This window comes from Oncorhynchus mykiss, chromosome 18 (genome assembly GCF_013265735.2).
Source record: "Oncorhynchus mykiss isolate Arlee chromosome 18, USDA_OmykA_1.1, whole genome shotgun sequence".
NCBI classification, from domain to species: Eukaryota; Metazoa; Chordata; class Actinopteri; order Salmoniformes; family Salmonidae; genus Oncorhynchus; species Oncorhynchus mykiss.
The window spans coordinates 62,024,479-62,041,978 of NC_048582.1; the positions used below are offsets into that span (position 1 = coordinate 62,024,479).

The window sequence follows — 17,500 nt, forward strand, 5'->3', positions numbered from 1 at the left end:
GTGTGTGTGTGTGTGTGTGTGTGTGTGTGTGTGTGTGTGTGTGTGTGTTTGAAGCTGGGTAGAGAAGGTGTGTGTGTGTGTGATGTTGGGTAGAGATGTGTGTGTGATGCTGGGTGGAGGTGTGTTTTTGTGTGTGATGCTGGTTAGAGATGTGTGTGTGTGTGTGTGATGCTAGGTAGATATGTTTGTGTGTGTGTGATGCTGGGTAGAGGTGTGTGTGTGTGATGCTGGGCAGAGGTGTGTGTGTGTGTGTGATGCTGGGCAGAGGTGTGTGTGTGTGTGTGATGCTGGGCAGAGGTGTGTGTGTGTGATGCTGGTCGGAGATGTGTGTGTGTGTGTGTGTGTGGGATGCTGGCTGGAGATGTGTGTGTGTGTGGGATGCTGGGTGGAGATGTGTGTGTGTGTGTGGGATGCTGGGTGGAGATGTGTGTGTGTGATGCTAGGTAGAGATGTGTGTGTGTGATGCTGGGCAGAGATGTGTGTGTGTGTGGGATGCTGCGCAGAGGTGTGTGTGTGTGTGATGCTGGGCAGAGGTGTGTGTGTGTGATGCTGGGTAGAAATGTGTGTGTGTGATGCTGGGCAGAGATGTGTGTGTGTGTGTGTGTGTGGGATGCTGCGCAGAGGTGTGTGTGTGTGTGTGTGATGCTGGGCAGAGGTGTGTGTGTGTGATGCTGGGTAGAAATGTGTGTGTGCCCACCTCTGAGATCTAGTGACAGTCAGAGGAAAGCATGCGTCAATGTGTGATTGGTTGTTAGTGTTGGTAGACTTGTCACTCTGAATTGGCCAAATGGCTTTCCTCTGTCTGATGCTGAACAACCTCAACGTTTGGTTATTTGATGATCAAGTGAAAGCACCAACAGAGACTACTAAATCCTACTTGTTCCAAGTTGTGTAAAATATACTGATTTGGACTTAGATGTGATGTTTCATGTTTGCCTAGACAAGCAAAACCCACTCTCTCCATCAAATTTATTTCTCACTTGAACGAACTTCAAAAACCATGTACCTGCTCCTTGTTCCACAGCATTATATTATAACCTACACTGCCGGGAAGTATGTGCACATCTAAATCATCAATCGAATCCCCATAAAGCCAAAACACTGCCTCCTCATTCCTCACCGTAGCCTGTCTCCTTAGCAAAAGATTTATGCCTGGTAGCGTTGCGTTGATCAGCTTTATAGCTGGAGCAGGTATTGTGGTCCTAATCAGTTGAGTGGATGATGAATATGTGGCGATGAGGGACAGTGCTTTGATGCCGGGTAGAGACGGTGTGTGTGTGTATTGTGATGCTGGGTAGAGATGGTGTGTGTGTGTCTTGTGATGCTGGTGTGTGTGTGTGTGTGTGTGTGTGTGTGTGTGTGTGTGTGTGTGTGTGTGTGTGTGTGTGTGTGTGTGTGTGTGTGTGTGTGTGTGTGTTGAGGCTGAGGCTGATGATGCTAAAACATGCAGATGAATGCCTGCTGGACAGGGGGCCTGGACAATGCTGAAGCCTTACAGTATTTTAAGGCTGTGTCGGCCTTCTCTGATCACTAACAGTGGCAGCCACACTACAGTATTCTCCATCGTCTTTGTGAAGAGTCAGGGACCTTGTAGGTTTGCTACTAAATGATTGTCTGAGAAGTTGATTTGGTATGCTGGTTCAGTGTTGGGTAGTTTACTGTCATTATTCTGCAGTTCTGTTTGGTTCCTAATGAAAACACTCCTTGGTTCAGTGTTGAGGCTGGGTAGTTTACTGTCATTATTCTGCAGTGATTCATATAGCCTCCATGTGTAGTGATATGGATTATGGTAGTGGGCAGCAGTGGAGGCTGCTGAGGGAGGAAGGCTCATAATAATATCTGTAACGGAGCCAATGGAATGGCATCATGTATTTGATACCATTCCACTAATTCCACTCCAGCCATTAACCTGAGCTCCTCCTCTCCATTGAAGGTGCCCTCAACCCCCTGTGGTGTACAGTTTGTAGGGTATAGTACAGTATAGTACAGTATAGTAGGGTATAGTACAGTTTGTAGGGTATAGTACAGTATAGTACAGTATAGTAGGGTATAGTACAGTTTGTAGGGTATAGTACAGTATAGTAGGGTATAGTACAGTTTGTAGGGTATAGTCCTCTGGAGGAGCATTCTGCAGCTCTAAGACAATAGCCTCCACAAACAGTACAGAGTAGATGGGAAGAGCAGGGTGGCAGTGGGAAGAGCAGGGTGGCAGTGGGAAGAGCAGGGTGGCAGTGGGAAGAGCAGGGTGGCAGTGGGAAGAGCAGCGTGGCAGTGGGAAGAGCAGGGTGGCAGTGGGAAGAGCAGGGTGGCAGTGGGAAGAGCAGGGTGGCAGTGGAAAGAGCAGGGTGGCAGTGGGTAGAGGAGGGTGGCAGTGGGAAGAGCAGGGTGGTAGTGGGAAGAGCAGGGTGGCAGTGGGAAGAGCAGGGTGGCAGTGGGAAGAGCAGGGTGGTAGTGGGAAGAGCAGGGTGGCAGTGGGAAGAGGAGGGTGGCAGTGGGAAGAGCAGGGTGGTAGTGGGAAGAGCAGGGTGGCAGTGGGAAGAGCAGGGTGGCAGTGGGAAGAGCAGGGTGGCAGTGGGTAGAGGAGGGTGGCAGTGGGAAGAGCAGGGTGGCAGTGGGAAGAGCAGGGTGGCAGTGGGAAGAGCAGGGTGGCAGTGGGAAGAGCAGGGTGGTAGTGGGAAGAGCAGGGTGGTAGTGGGAAGAGCAGGGTGGTAGTGGGAAGAGCAGGGTGGCAGTGGGAAGAGCAGGGTGGTAGTGGGAAGAGCAGGGTGGTAGTGGGAAGAGCAGGGTGGTAGTGGGAAGAGCAGGGTGGTAGTGGGAAGAGCAGGGTGGCAGTGGGAAGAGCAGGGTGGTAGTGGGAAGAGCAGGGTGGCAGTGGGAAGAGCAGGGTGGCAGTGGGAAGAGCAGGGTGGCAGTGGGTAGAGGAGGGTGGCAGTGGGAAGAGCAGTGTGGCAGTGGGTAGAGGAGGGTGGTAGTGGGAAGAGCAGGGTGGCAGTGGGTAGAGGAGGGTGGCAGTGGGTAGAGCAGGGTGGTAGTGGGAAGAGCAGGGTGGCAGTGGGAAGAGCAGGGTGGTAGTGGGAAGAGCAGGGTGGTAGTGGGAAGAGCAGGGTGGCAGTGGGAAGAGCAGCGTGGTAGTGGGAAGAGCAGGGTGGTAGTGGGAAGAGCAGGGTGGTAGTGGGAAGAGCAGGGTGGTAGTGGGAAGAGCAGGGTGGTAGTGGGAAGAGCAGGGTGGCAGTGGGAAGAGCAGGGTGGCAGTGGGAAGAGCAGGGTGGCAGTGGGAAGAGCAGGTTGGCAGTGGGTAGAGGAGGGTGGCAGTGGGAAGAGCAGGGTGGCAGTGGGTAGAGGAGGGTGGCAGTGGGTAGAGCAGGGTGGTAGTGGGAAGAGCAGGGTGGCAGTGGGAAGAGCAGGGTGGTAGTGGGAAGAGCAGCGTGGCAGTGGGAAGAGCAGGGTGGTAGTGGGAAGAGCAGGGTGGTAGTGGGAAGAGCAGGGTGGCAGTGGGAAGAGCAGGGTGGCAGTGGGAAGAGCAGGGTGGCAGTGGGAAGAGCAGGGTGGTAGTGGGAAGAGCAGGGTGGTAGTGGGAAGAGCAGGGTGGTAGTGGGAAGAGCAGGGTGGTAGTGGGAAGAGCAGGGTGGCAGTGGGAAGAGCAGGGTGGTAGTGGGAAGAGCAGGGTGGCAGTGCGAAGAGCAGTGGGAAGAGCAGGGTGGTAGTGGGAAGCGCAGGGTGGTAGTGGGAAGAGCAGGGTGGTAGTGGGAAGAGCAGGGTGGCAGTGGGAAGTGCAGGGTGGCAGTGGGAAGAGCAGGGTGGCAGTGGGAAGAGCAGGGTGGCGGTGGGAAAAGCAGTGGGAAGAGCAGGGTGGCATTGGGAAGAGCAGGGTGGCAGTGGGAAGAGCAGGGTGGCAGTGGGAAGAGCAGGGTGGTAGTGGGAAGAGCAGGGTGGCAGTGGGAAGAGCAGGGTGGCAGTGGGAAGAGCAGGGTGGCAGTGGGAAGAGCAGCGTGGCAGTGGGAAGATCAGGGTGGTAGTGGGAAGAGCAGGGTGGCAGTGGGAAGTGCAGGGTGGCAGTGGGAAGAGCAGGGTGGCAGTGGGAAGAGCAGGGTGGCAGTGGGAAGAGCAGGGTGGCAGTGGGAAGAGCAGGGTGGCAGTGGGAAGAGCAGGGTGGCAGTGGGAAGAGCAGGGTGGCAGTGGGAAGAGCAGGGTGGCAGTGGGAAGAGCAGGGTGGCAGTGGGAAGAGCAGGGTGGTAGTGGGAAGAGCAGGGTGGCAGTGGGAAGAGCAGGGTGGCAGTGGGAAGAGCAGGGTGGCATTGGGAAGAGCAGCGTGGCAGTGGGAAGAGCAGGGTGGCAGTGGGAAGAGCAGGGTGGTAGTGGGAAGAGCAGGGTGGCAGTGGGTAGAGCAGGGTGGCAGTGGGAAGAGCAGGGTGGCAGTGGGAAGAGCAGGGTGGCAGTGGGAAGAGCAGGGTGGCAGTGGGAAGAGCAGGGTGGTAGTGGGAAGAGCAGGGTGGTAGTGGGAAGAGCAGGGTGGCAGTGGGAAGAGCAGGGTGGCAGTGGGAAGAGCAGGGTGGCATTGGGAAGAGCAGAGTGGCAGTGGGTAGAGCAGGGTGGCAGTGGGAAGAGCAGGGTGGTAGTGGGAAGAGCAGGGTGGCAGTGGGTAGAGCAGGGTGGCAGTGGGTAGAGCAGGGTGGCAGTGGGAAGAGCAGGGTGGTAGTGGGAAGAGCAGGGTGGCAGTGGGAAGAGCAGGGTGGCAGTGGGAAGAGCAGGGTGGCAGTGGGAAGAGCAGGGTGGCAGTGGGAAGAGCAGGGTGGCAGTGGGTAGAGCAGGGTGGCAGTGGGAAGAGCAGCGTGGCAGTGGGAAGAGCAGGGTGGCAGTGGGAAGAGCAGGGTGGCAGTGGGAAGAGCAGGGTGGTAGTGGGAAGAGCAGGGTGGCAGTGGGAAGAGCAGGGTGGCAGTGGGAGGGGCAGGGTGGCAGTGGGAAGAGCAGGGTGGCAGTGGGTAGAGCAGGGTGGCAGTGGGAAGAGCAGGGTGGCAGTGGGTAGAGCAGGGTGGCAGTGGGAAGAGCAGCGTGACAGTGGGAAGAGCAGGGTGGCAGTGGGAAGAGCAGGGTGGCAGTGGGAAGAGCAGGGTGGTAGTGGGAAGAGCAGGGTGGCAGTGGGAAGAGCAGGGTGGCAGTGGGAAGAGCAGGGTGGCAGTGGGAAGAGCAGGGTGGCAGTGGGAAGAGCAGGGTGGCAGTGGGTAGAGCAGGGTGGCAGTGGGAAGAGCAGGGTGGCAGTGGGAAGTGCAGTGGGAAGAGCAGGGTGGCAGTGGGAAGAGCAGCGTGGCAGTGGGTAGAGCAGGGTGGCAGTGGGAAGTGCAGTGGGAAGAGCAGGGTGGCAGTGGGGAGCGCAGTGGGGAGCGCAGTGGGGAGCGCAGTGGGAAGTGCAGGGTGGCAGTGGGTAGAGCAGGGTGGCAGTGGGAAGAGCAGGGTGGCAGTGGGAAGAGCAGGGTGGTAGTGGGAAGAGCAGGGTGGCAGTGGGAAGAGCAGGGTGGCAGTGGGAAGAGCAGGGTGGCAGTGGGAAGAGCAGGGTGGCAGTGGGAAGAGCAGGGTGGCAGTGGGAAGAGCAGGGTGGCAGTGGGAAGAGCAGGGTGGCAGTGAGAAGAGCAGGGTGGTAGTGGGAAGAGCAGGGTGGCAGTGGGAAGAGCAGGGTGGCAGTGGGAAGAGCAGGGTGGCAGTGGGAAGAGCAGGGTGGCAGTGGGAAGAGCAGGGTGGCAGTGGGTAGAGCAGGGTGGCAGTGGGAAGAGCAGCGTGGCAGTGGGAAGAGCAGGGTGGCAGTGGGAAGAGCAGGGTGGCAGTGGGAAGAGCAGGGTGGTAGTGGGAAGAGCAGGGTGGCAGTGGGAAGAGCAGGGTGGCAGTGGGAAGAGCAGGGTGGCAGTGGGAAGAGCAGGGTGGCAGTGGGAAGAGCAGGGTGGTAGTGGGAAGAGCAGGGTGGCAGTGGGAAGTGCAGTGGGAAGAGCAGGGTGGCAGTGGGAAGAGCAGGGTGGCAGTGGGAAGAGCAGGGTGGCAGTGGGTAGAGCAGGGTGGCAGTGGGAAGTGTAGTGGGAAGAGCAGGGTGGCAGTGGGAAGAGCAGGGTGGCAGTGGGTAGAGCAGGGTGGCAGTGGGAAGAGCAGGGTGGCAGTGGGAAGTGCAGTGGGAAGAGCAGGGTGGCAGTGGGAAGAGCAGCGTGGCAGTGGGTAGAGCAGGGTGGCAGTGGGAAGTGCAGTGGGAAGAGCAGGGTGGCAGTGGGGAGCGCAGTGGGGAGCGCAGTGGGAAGTGCAGTGTGGCAGTGGGAAGAGCAGGGTGGCAGTGGGAAGAGCAGGGTGGCAGTGGGAAGAGCAGGGTGGCAGTGGGAAGAGCAGGGTGGCAGTGGGGAGCGCCTTGGTGAAGCGCAGTGGGAAGCGCAGTGTGGCAGTGGGTAGAGCAGGGTGGCAGTGGGTAGAGCAGGGTGGCAGTGGTTAGAGCCGGGTGGCAATGGGAAGAGCAGGGTGGCAGTGGGAAGAGCAGGGTGGCAGTGGGAAGCGCATGGTGGCAGTGGGAAGAGCAGGGTGGCAGTGGGAAGAGCAGGGTGGCAGTGGGAAGCGCATGGTGGCAGTGGGAAGCGCAGGGTGGCAGTGGGAAGAGCAGGGTGGCAGTGGGAAGCGCAGTGGGAAGAGCAGTGTGGCAGTGGGAAGCGCAGTGTGGCAGTGGGTAGAGCAGGGTGGCAGTGGGAAGCGCAGTGGGAAGCGCAGGGTGGCAGTGGGAAGAGCAGGGTGGCAGTGGGTAGAGCAGGGTGGCAGTGGGAAGAGCAGGGTGGCAGTGGGAAGAGCAGGGTGGCAGTGGGAAAAGCAGTGGGAAGAGCAGGGTGGCATTGGGAAGAGCAGGGTGGCATTGGGAAGAGCAGGGTGGCAGTGGGAAGAGCAGGGTGGCAGTGGGAAGAGCAGGGTGGCAGTGGGAAGAGCAGGGTGGCAGTGGGAAAAGCAGTGGGAAGAGCAGGGTGGCATTGGGAAGAGCAGGGTGGCAGTGGGAAGAGCCGGGTGGCAGTGGGAAGAGCAGGGTGGCAGTGGGAAGAGCAGTGGGAAGAGGAGGGTGGCAGTGGGAAGAGCAGGGTGGCAGTGGGTAGAGCAGGGTGGCAGTGGGTAGAGCAGGGTGGCAGTGGGAAGAGCAGTGTTTGCAGGCCTGCACAGCCATATGTTAAATTAGCCATTGTCTTTAATGTGGAGGTAAGATATTTTAGTGTATCCTTTCCTCCACCCCTCATTTCAAAGTTTCACAATAACAAGTTATAGTAATATAGTGGAAGGTAGCTGTGGCTGACACGTTGCCATGGTGACAGTGGCTGGGCAGTAGAAGAAGGGGGGGGGGGTTCCAGTGCAGTGGTTGTTTTGTTCCCACTGGGACACGTCGTGGGACACTGGACATCTGCCTGTCCCCGCCTCCTTCCTCCCGTAGTCAACGTGGCGTCCTTAATCCCACACGCAAACACACTCTACACACTCATGCAGCATCCAAACACTGCTCCCCACCCCCCAATCCCCCCACCCCCCAATCCCCCCATCCCCCAATCCACCCATGCTGTCCTGGGTGCCCATTGACCTGATTTCTCTCCCTTCCTACCTCCATCTCTCCCTCCCTCTCTCCCTCCATACTCCCTCCCTCCCCTCCCTCCCTCCCCCCCCTCCCTCCCCTCTCTCCCTCCATACTCCCTCCCTCCCCTCCCTCCCTCCCCTCTCTCCCTCCCCTCTCTCCCTCCATACTCCCTCCCTCCCCCCCCCTCTCTCCCTCCCTCCCCTCTCTCCCTCCATACTCCCTCCCTCCCTCCCTCCCCTCTCTCCCTCCATACTCCCTCCCTCCCTCCCCTCTCTCCCTCCCTCCCCTCTCTCCCTCCATACTCCCTCCCTCCCTCCCCTCTCTCCCTCCCTCCCCTCTCTCCCTCCATACTCCTTCCTTCCCTCCCTCCCTCCCTCCCTCCCTCCCTCCCTCCCTCCCTCCCTCCCTCCCTCCATACTCCCTCCCTCCCCTCTCTCCCTCCCTCCCTCCATCACTCCCTCCCTTTATCTATCCAGTCACTCTGATCTTTCAGCTTTCAATTGAACCTGTAACCTCACTCAAGAGATTCATCAAGTTCCTCACTACACACACACACACACACACACACACACACACACACACACACACACACACACAACACACTCGCTCTGACTCACTCACATATCAACCAAAGCCCATTTTATATAACACAAAGTCTTAAAACCGGCAAGATTCAGACAGTCTTCTGGTGTCCTCTGATTGGGTATGTTTAAGAAAAGCCTGTCACACTAGTGGTATTAGTGGTAGATACTTCATCCAACCGGGAGAATGCTCAGATGACACTGCCCCCCTGGATGTATTTGCACTGGGCGGCCCTGTGTGTACTCACTTATATTTCTTCTGCTGATGTTTCCATAACCAAAATAACGCATGACGGCTAATCCATTTAGTTGTATATAGAGTTTTTTTTTCTCTTTCTACTTTTCAAGAGCATGGCCAAGTAGAAAAGCAGGGTCCTTGTCTCCCAGCACTAGTTGGGCTGATTGAAGCTGGGCCTCCCGCTGTTCTACCTCTGGAAATAAATAAAAACACTGGTAATCTCTAAAGACTGTTCTCAACATACTTCCTAAAGACGGGTACTAGGGAGGAGGAGGAGCGGATGCTTTCCTCATATCATGTCCGCCTGTAGCCCCATCTCTCTCTCTCTCTCTCGGTCTTTCTCTCTCTCTCTCTCGGTCTTTCTCTCTCTCTCTCTCTCTCTCTCTCTCTGTCTTTCTCTCTCTCGGTCTTTCTCTCTCTCTCTCTCTCTCTCTCGGTCTTTCTCTCTCTCTCTCTCTCTCTCTCTCGGTCTCTCTCTCTCTCTCTCTCTCTCTCTCTCTCGGTCTTTCTCTCTCTCTCTCTCTCTCTCTCTCTCAGTCTTTATCTTTCTCTCGGTCTCTCGGTCTCTTGGTCTCTTGGTCTCTCTTTCTTTCATTCAATTAAATTCAATTTGCTTTATTGGCATGACGTAACAATGTACATATTGCAAAAGCTTATTTTGGGTATTTACAATATAAGAATGAGAATCAAAATTGTCAACGGGACAACAGTAACAACAACAACAAAGTGTCAAAATAACCATACATTCAACAATAACAATAAGCATACAGGGGCTTTATTGGCATGGGAAACGTGTTAACATTGCCAAAGCAAGTGAGGTAGATAATATACAAAAGTGAAATAAACAATACAGATTAACAGTAAAAATTACACATACAAATATATAATATATTTTATATAATATATTTTATATATAAATATATACAGTGTTGTAACAATGTACAAATAAATGGTTAAAGAACACAAGGGAAAATAAATAAGCATAAATATGGGTTGTGTATTTACAATGGTGTTTGTTCTTCACTGGTTGCCCTTTTCTTGTGGCAACCGGTCACAAATCTTGCTGCTGTGATGGCACACTGTGGAATTTCCCCCAGTAGATATGGGAGTTTATCAAAATTAGATTTGTTTTCGAATTCTTTGTGGATCTGTGTAATCTGAGGGAAATATGTATCTCTAATATGGTCATACGTTGGTCATACGTTCTCTTGAGAGCCAGGTCTGTCTACGGCGGCCTTTCTCAAGAGCAAGGCTATGCTCACTGAGTCTGTACATAGTCAAAGCTTTCCTTAAGTTTGGGTCAGTCACAGTGGTCAGATATTCTGCCACAGTGTACTCTCTGTTTAGGGCCAAATGTCATTCTAGTTTGCTCTGTTTTTTTGTTAATTCTTTCCAATGTGTCAAGTAATTATCTTTTTGTTTTCTCATGATTTGGGTGGGTCTAATTGTGCTGCTGTCTCTCTCTCTCTCTCTCTCTCTCGGTCTCTCTCTCTCTCTCTCGGTCTCTCTCTCGGTCTCTCTCTCGGTCTCTCTCTCTCGGTCTCTCTGTCTCTCTCTGTCTCTCTCTCTCTGTCTCTCTCCGTCTCTGTCTCTCTCTCTCTCTCTCTGTCTCCCTCTGTCTCCCTCTGTCTCCCTCTGTCTCTCTCTGTCTCTCTCTCTCTCGGTCTCTCTCTCTCTCTGTCTCTCTGTCTCTCGGTCTCTCTCTCTCTCGGTCTCTCTCTCTCTCTCTGTCTCTCTCTCGGTCTCTCTCTCTCGGTCTCTCTCTCTCTCTGTCTCTCGGTCTCTCTCTCTCTCTCTCTCTCGGTCTCTCTCTCTCTCTCTCTCTGTCTCTCTCTCTCTCTGTCTCTCTCTCTCTCTGTCTCTCTATCTCTCTCTGTCTCCCTCTGTCTCCCTCTGTCTCTATCTGTCTCTCTCTCTCTCTCTCTGTCTCTCTCTCTCGGTCTCTCTGTCTCTGTCTCTCTCTGTCTCTCTCTCTCTGTCTCTCTCTGTCTCTCTCTCTCTCGGTCTCTCTCTCTCTCTGTCTCTCTGTCTCTATGTCTCTCTCTCTCTCTCTCTCTCGGTCTCTCTCTCTCTCTCGTTCTCTCTCTGGGTCTCTCTCTCTCGGTCTCTCTCTCTCTCTGTCTCTCGGTCTCTCTCTCTCTCTCTTGGTCCCTCTCTCTCTCTCGGTCTCTCTCTCTCTGTCTTTCTCTGTCTCTCGGTCTCTTTCTCTCTCGGTCTCTCTCTCTCTCTCTCTCTGTCTTTCTCTGTCTCTCTGTCTCTTTCTCTCTCGGTCTCTCTCTCTCGGTCTCTTTCTCTCTCGGTCTCTCTCTGTCTCTCTCTCTCTCTCTCTGTCTCTCTCTCTGTCTCGGTCTCTCTCTCTCGGTCTCTTTCTCTCTCGGTCTCATTCTCTCTCGGTCTCTCTCTCTCTCTGTCTCTCTCTCTCTCTCTGTCTCTCTCTCTCTCGGTCTCTCTCTCGGTCTCTCTCTCGGTCTCCCTCTCTCGGTCTCTCTCTCTCTCTCTCTGTCTCACTCTCTCTCGGTCTCTCTCTGTCTCGGTCTCTCTCTGTCTCGGTCTCTCTCTGTCTCGGTCTCTCTTTCTCTCGGTGTCTCTCTCTCTCTGTCTCTCTCTCTCTCGGTCTCTCTCTCGGTCTCTCTCTCTCTCTCTCTATCGGTCTCTCTCTCTCTCTCTCGGTCTCTCTGTCTCTCGGTCTCTCTCTCTCTCTGTCTCTCTTTCTCTCGGTGTCTCTCTCTCTCTGTCTCTCTCTCTCTCGGTCTCTCTCGGTCTCTCTCTCTCTCGGTCTCTCTCCATCTCTGTCTCTCTCTCTCTCTCGGTCTCACTCTCTCTCAGTCTCCCTCTGTCTCTCTCTGTCTCTCTCTCTCTCTGTCTCTCTCTCTTGGTCTCTCTCTCTCTCTGTCTCTCTGTCTCTCGGTCTCTCTCTCTCTCTCTCTCTCTCGGTCTCTCTCTCTCTCTGTCTCACTCTCTCTCGGTCTCTCGGTCTCTCTCTCTCTCTGTCTTTCTCTGTCTCTCTGTCTCTTTCTCTCTCGGTCTCTTTCTCTCTCGGTCTCTCTCTCTCTCGGTCTCTTTCTCTCTCTCTCTCGGTCTCTCTCTCTCTCTCTGTCTTTCTCTGTCTCTCTGTCTCTTTCTCTCTCTCTCTCTCTCTCTCGGTCTCTCTCTCTCTCTCGGTCCCTCTCTCTCTCTCGGTCTCTCTCTCTCTCTCTGTCTTTCTCTGTCTCTCGGTCTCTTTCTCTCTCGGTCTCTCTCTCTCTCTCTCTCTGTCTCGGTCTCTTTCTCTCTCTCTCTCGGTCTCTCTCTCAAATTCAAATTCAAGCTGCTTTATTGGCATGAAAAACATTGTGTCAATATTGCCAAAGCAACAATGTATACAATATACATTGTAACAAAATTGTAAATGATAGCAAATAATAATATAAAATGGTAGTAAATAATAATACAAAAATAAATACAATAAAATGGTAACAGTCTACAGTAAACATTAATAATTATAGTAATAACAATAATAGTAATAATAAGTAAGTTACTGTTTACTATGCAGATGTTATTATTCAGTGTCCCTCAGGCTATGGCAGGAAAATACATATTTGGCTGCAAGAGGAGCCATTGCTCCTTCGCCCATGAGTATTCTTAGTTTTTCCTCTGGGTTCAATTTGTAGAAATGTGGAATATATGTAGTCATTTCTGTGAATAATGAATCTCTTTGTGAGGAATATTTATCACAGTAAAGGAGAAAGTGCATCTCTGTCTCTACCTCCCCTGTCATGCAGTGACCACATACACGCTCCTCTTTGGGTAGCCATGTCTTTTTATGTCTGCCGGTTTCTATTGCCAATCGGTGGTCACTCAGCCTGTACTTGGTAAGGATCTGTCTCTGCTTCGTATCTCTGACAGAGTAGAGATAATCAGCCAATTCATATTCTCTGTTTAGGGTCAGATAGCAATTTAGTCGGCTTTGGGATTTTGTTTCGTTTTTCCAGTATTGTAAGTATGATTCCTTTGATTGGTTCATGATTTTGCTTATTGGAATTCTTTCTTTTGAAGCAGTGCTGGTGTCAGCTTGGTTGGTGAGGTCCAACACCAGCTGACTGAGAGGGCTCGTTTCTGGGCTCAGCTCTTGGGCTTGAAGTGCTTTAAATTGCAGACTCAAATTTGGACTTGAATTTAGATGTAGCCAAAATTTTAATGATCTTTTCTGTATTTTCATTATTACTGGAAAACGGCCCAATTCTGCCCTACATGCATTAGTTGGTGTATTTCTCTGGACTTGTAGAATTTTCCGACAGAATTCTGCATGTAGGGTTTCAATTGGATGTTTGTCCCACATTTTAAAATCCAGTTTATTGAGTGGCCCCCAAACCTCACTTCCATAAAGTGCTATTGGTAGGATTACACTGTCAAATATTTTAGTCCAAATTCTAATTGGGATGTTGATTTTGAATAATTTCATTTTTATTGCATACATTGCTCTGCGGGCTTTTTCTTTGAGTGCCTTCACTGCCATATTAAAGTTTCCCGATGCAGATATGGTCAGACCAAGGTAGGTGTAATTTTTTGTGTGTTCAATTAAGGTGTTGTTCAGGGTGAATTTACATTTTTGTTTCTGACATCTGGGTTTTTTTTGGAAAATCATGATTTTAGTTTTTTGGAAATTTACTGCCAGGGCCCAATTATGGCAATATTGCTCCAGAATATTAATGTTTTGTTGAAGACCTTCTTTGGTTGGTGATAGAAGTACCAAGTCATCAGCATATAGCAGGTATTTCACCTCTGTGTCAAATAGTGTGAGTCCTGGGGCTGGAGATTGGTCCAACATGTCTGCTAATTCATTGATATAAATGTTGAAAAGATTTGGACTCAAATTGCAGCCTTGTCTCACACCTCGACATTGTGAAAAAAATTCTGTTCTTTGGTTTTTGATTTTTATTGCACACTTGTTTTCTGTGTACATACATTTTATTAAGTCATACACCTTACCACCAAGCCCACTTTGTAGAATTTTGTAGAATAGCCCTTCGTGCCAAATCGAATCAAATGCTTTTTTAAAGTCAATAAAGCAAGCAAAGATTTTGCCCTCTTTTTTTTGGTGGACGTGTTTATTAATTAGTGTGTGTAAGGTGTATATATGGTCAGTAGTGCGATGGTTAGGGAGAAAGCCAATTTGACATTTACTTATTACATTTTTTTCTTGAAGAAAGGTTTGAATTCTTGAATTCAAAATGCTACAGAAAATCTTTCCCAAGTTACTGTTGACGCAAATTCCCCTGTAATTATTGGGGTCTGATTTGTCTCCACTTTTGTGGATAGGGGAGATGAGCCCCTGGTTCCAGACATCAGGGAAGCAGCCAGAAGTTAAAACCATGTTGAACAATTTAAGCACAGCATTTTGCAACTCAGGTGTGCTGTTTTTCAGCATTTCATTTCTGATGTTGTCTACACCACAAGCCTTTTTTGATTTAATAGATTTTAGCTTTTCATTTAGTTCTTGTTGGGTTATTGGGTAATCTAATGGATTTTGGTTGTTTTTAATGACTGATTCCAGGATGTTCAATTTTTCTTTAATTTCTAATTGGTTCTGGTTTAAGTCTTTTTGTGGGATGTTTTTGTATAGATTATCAAAGTAAGTTTTCCAAATTCCTACATCTTGTATGGCTAATTCTTGTGGCTTTGTTGTGCTTAAATTGTTCCACATGTCCCAGAACTGATTTTGGTCAATTGCGTTTTCAATTTCATCAAGTGTCTTGTTGGTATAATTCAATTTCTTGCATTTCAGTGTTTGTTTATACTGTTTCAGAGTTTCAAAGTATTCATATCGTAGCTCTGGGTTGTTTTGCTGCTTATGTTTTTTGTTTGACATTTGTCTTAGGTGTTTTCTAATTGTTTTACATTCATTATCAAACCATTTGTCAGAAACATTTTGATTTTTGCTTCTGATGTTGCATTGCTTTGGTTTTCTCAAATTTGCTTTCGATGCTGCTTTTTGGAATATGCAGTTGATGTTTTGGGTAGCTGAATTGACACCATCTTTATTGTTTTGGTACTGTGAGTTATTGAAAAACTGTATAGAGTTCATCATTTCATTTGAGTTCAATGTTTCAATGAATGCCTCTGCACTGTTTGGAGCCCATCTGAACGATTGGTTTATGTTGTAAAGTTTATTGGGCTGTTTTTTTGAATGAATATTGCCGGTTAATTTCTTCAGAAACACGTTGATCTGACTGTGATCTGACAATGGTGTCTGTGGTCTGACAGTGAATGCACTAATGGAGGAGGGGTCAATGTCAGTGATGGCATAATCGACTACACTTGTCCCAAGAGCTGAGCAGTAAGTAAACTGACCTAAAGAGTCCCCTCTGATTCTACCATTAAGCATGTACAGGCCTAAGGCTCGACAGAGATGTACTAACTCTTTTCCATTTTTGTTCAGTATTTGGTCAGGACTGTTTCTATTATTTATAATAGGGCTACTGTACAAGGAGGGGTGTCCAAATATGTGGTGGTTACCTCCCGCATCAGTGTAGTCAGGCTCAGAACCTGTTCTTGCATTGAAATCTCCACAAAGAAGCACTTTACCCTGCGCCTGAAATGTAATGATTTCTGTCTGGAGATTGTCAAAAAACTGATCATCATAATATGATGAATCTGAAGGAGGAGCATAAGCTGCACATATGTATACATCATTGTCACAATAGATTGTACCTTTGTTAAGTTTTAGCCAAATGTGAGTGGTACCTTTTTTCATTTCATTCAGTGCTAAGTCCTGCTTATGCCAAATGATGATTCCACCTGAGTCTCGGCCCCGTTTAACATTTTTATGTTTGATTGATGGTAGTAAACTTTCTCTATAGCCTGAGGGACACTGAGTATCTATGTCTCCACGACACCATGTTTCCAGTAGGATTATGATGTCCTGTCCCTTGATGTTTTTAATCAATTCTGGATTAGTTGTTTTATAACCAAAATGTGAAGAGTATAGGCCCTGGATATTCCAAGAGCTGATAGTTAATGATCTCATTTATAATAAGTGATATTCACTGGTTTGAGTAAAGTACATCGAAAAAAACAAAAAAAATAAAATATGTATATATACATATATATACATACATATATACACATATACATACATATACATACATATATACACATATACATACATATATACATACACATACATATATATATACATATATACATACATACACATACATACACATACACATACACACATACATACAGACATACACACACACACACACACATACATACACACACACACACATACATACATACATATATATATATATACATATATATACACATACACATACATATATACATATATATATATATATACACACATACATGCACATACACATATACACACATACATACATACATACACACACACGCGCACACACACACACACACACACACACCATTACATATAATAATTATTATAATACCGGTGTCAATACATTTAGGAATATTTGTAAACAAATGAATAAGAATGGAATAAGATTGCATTGTACTTATGTTATGTGCAATCTGCAACCCTGTGTGTTTGTGTGTGTGTGTGTGCGCGTGCGTGCCCGTGTGTGAATTAAAGGGACTGTCTAGCTCAGTAGTCTGCATATTAGTTGCAGTAGTTGGCGCACCTCTCCTATCTCTGATTGTTCTAGGGGTCTTCTGCCAGAGGTTACCTCAGCATATGTAGGCTGACGATCTAATTGATACATGGTGTGGACTGCATCATGTGGTCTACTTCCCTGAAGGGCAGTGTTCTGACCGACCCTGGAGTAGTGGTCAGAGCTGTGTTGTGATGGGCTGGGTCTAGTAGAGCTGTGTTGTGATGGGACAGGTCTAGTAGAGCTGCGTTGTGATGGGCCGGGTCTAGTAGAGCTGCGTTGTGATGGGCCGGGTCTAGTAGAGCTGTGTTGTGATGGGCCGGGTCTAGTAGAGCTGTGTTGTGATGGGCCGGGTCTAGTAGAGCTTTGTTGTGATGGGCCAGGTCTAGTAGAGCTGTGTTGTGATGGGCCAGGTCTAGTAGAGCTGTGTTGTGATGGGCCAGGTCTAGTAGAGCTTTGTTGTGATGGGCCAGGTCTAGTAGAGCTGTGTTGTGATGGGCCGGGTCTAGTAGAGCTGTGCTGTGTTGGGCCTGGTCTAGTAGAGCTGTGCTGTGTTGGGCCTGGTCTAGTAGAGCTGTGCTGTAATAAGCCATGTCTGGCTCTTTTCTCCTTGGGATGGTGGAGGTACTGTTGTTTCAGAAGGTGGGGCGGGGGACCTTTGTTGCTGGGGTGATGGGTGTGTGGGTCCCTGCCAAGTGTTGCATCTTTTAGGTCCTTGGCAAAGGTTCTGATACTGTCCTGATCAAGATGTATATTATCATATAAGTGTTGACATGTCAGAGTGGGGTGGTGAGCCGTTCTGACGTTGAGCAGTGAGGCACAGTCCACAGTGATCTGTTGATTTATTTTGTCGATCAACTTTTCTGGGAAGTCTTTTCTTGGTAGGAGGGTGGACACAACTATATTGGTTGTTGGGAACATAGCCTGTGCCCGTTCTGCCACTCTTCTCACTGCCCCAGATACATTTTCACCTTTGGCATGAAGGTCGTTTGTGCCAGTGTGGATGATGATGTTGTCAGGGGTGTTAATCCTGGTCTGACTGAGTAGCTGCATTGCACTCTCAGTTGTAGGACACCAGAACTTATACACCTGGTGTCTAGGGAATAATCTTTCCTGGACTAAGAACTTCCCATTTGAATCAATTAGAATTGCAGTTGTGGGTGATTGTCTGGGTGGAGCAGACTGGGAGGCTGGTATTCTGACCTGGGCTGGAGCAGACTGGGAGGCTGGTAGGTTAACCTGGGCTGGAGCAGACTGGGAGGCTGGTATTCTGACCTGGGCTGGAGCAGACTGGGAGGCTGGTAGGTTGACCTGGGCTGGAGCAGACTGGGAGGCTGGTAGGTTAACCTGGGCTGGAGCAGACTGGGAGGCTGGTATTCTGACCTGGGCTGGAGCAGACTGGGAGGCTGGTAGGTTGACCTGGGCTGGAGCAGACTGAGAGGCTGGTAGGTTGACCTGGGCTGGAGCAGACTGGTAGGCTGGTGCAGTGTCATCCGGC

At 49.9% G+C, this 17,500-nt stretch overlaps 1 pseudogene; it reads right to left on the reverse strand.

The window, feature by feature from the left end:
* Positions 1 to 11,449, reverse strand: part of LOC118941000 — a 17,512-nt pseudogene extending 6,063 nt beyond the window's left edge.
* Positions 11,450 to 17,500: the final 6,051 nt, after the last annotated feature.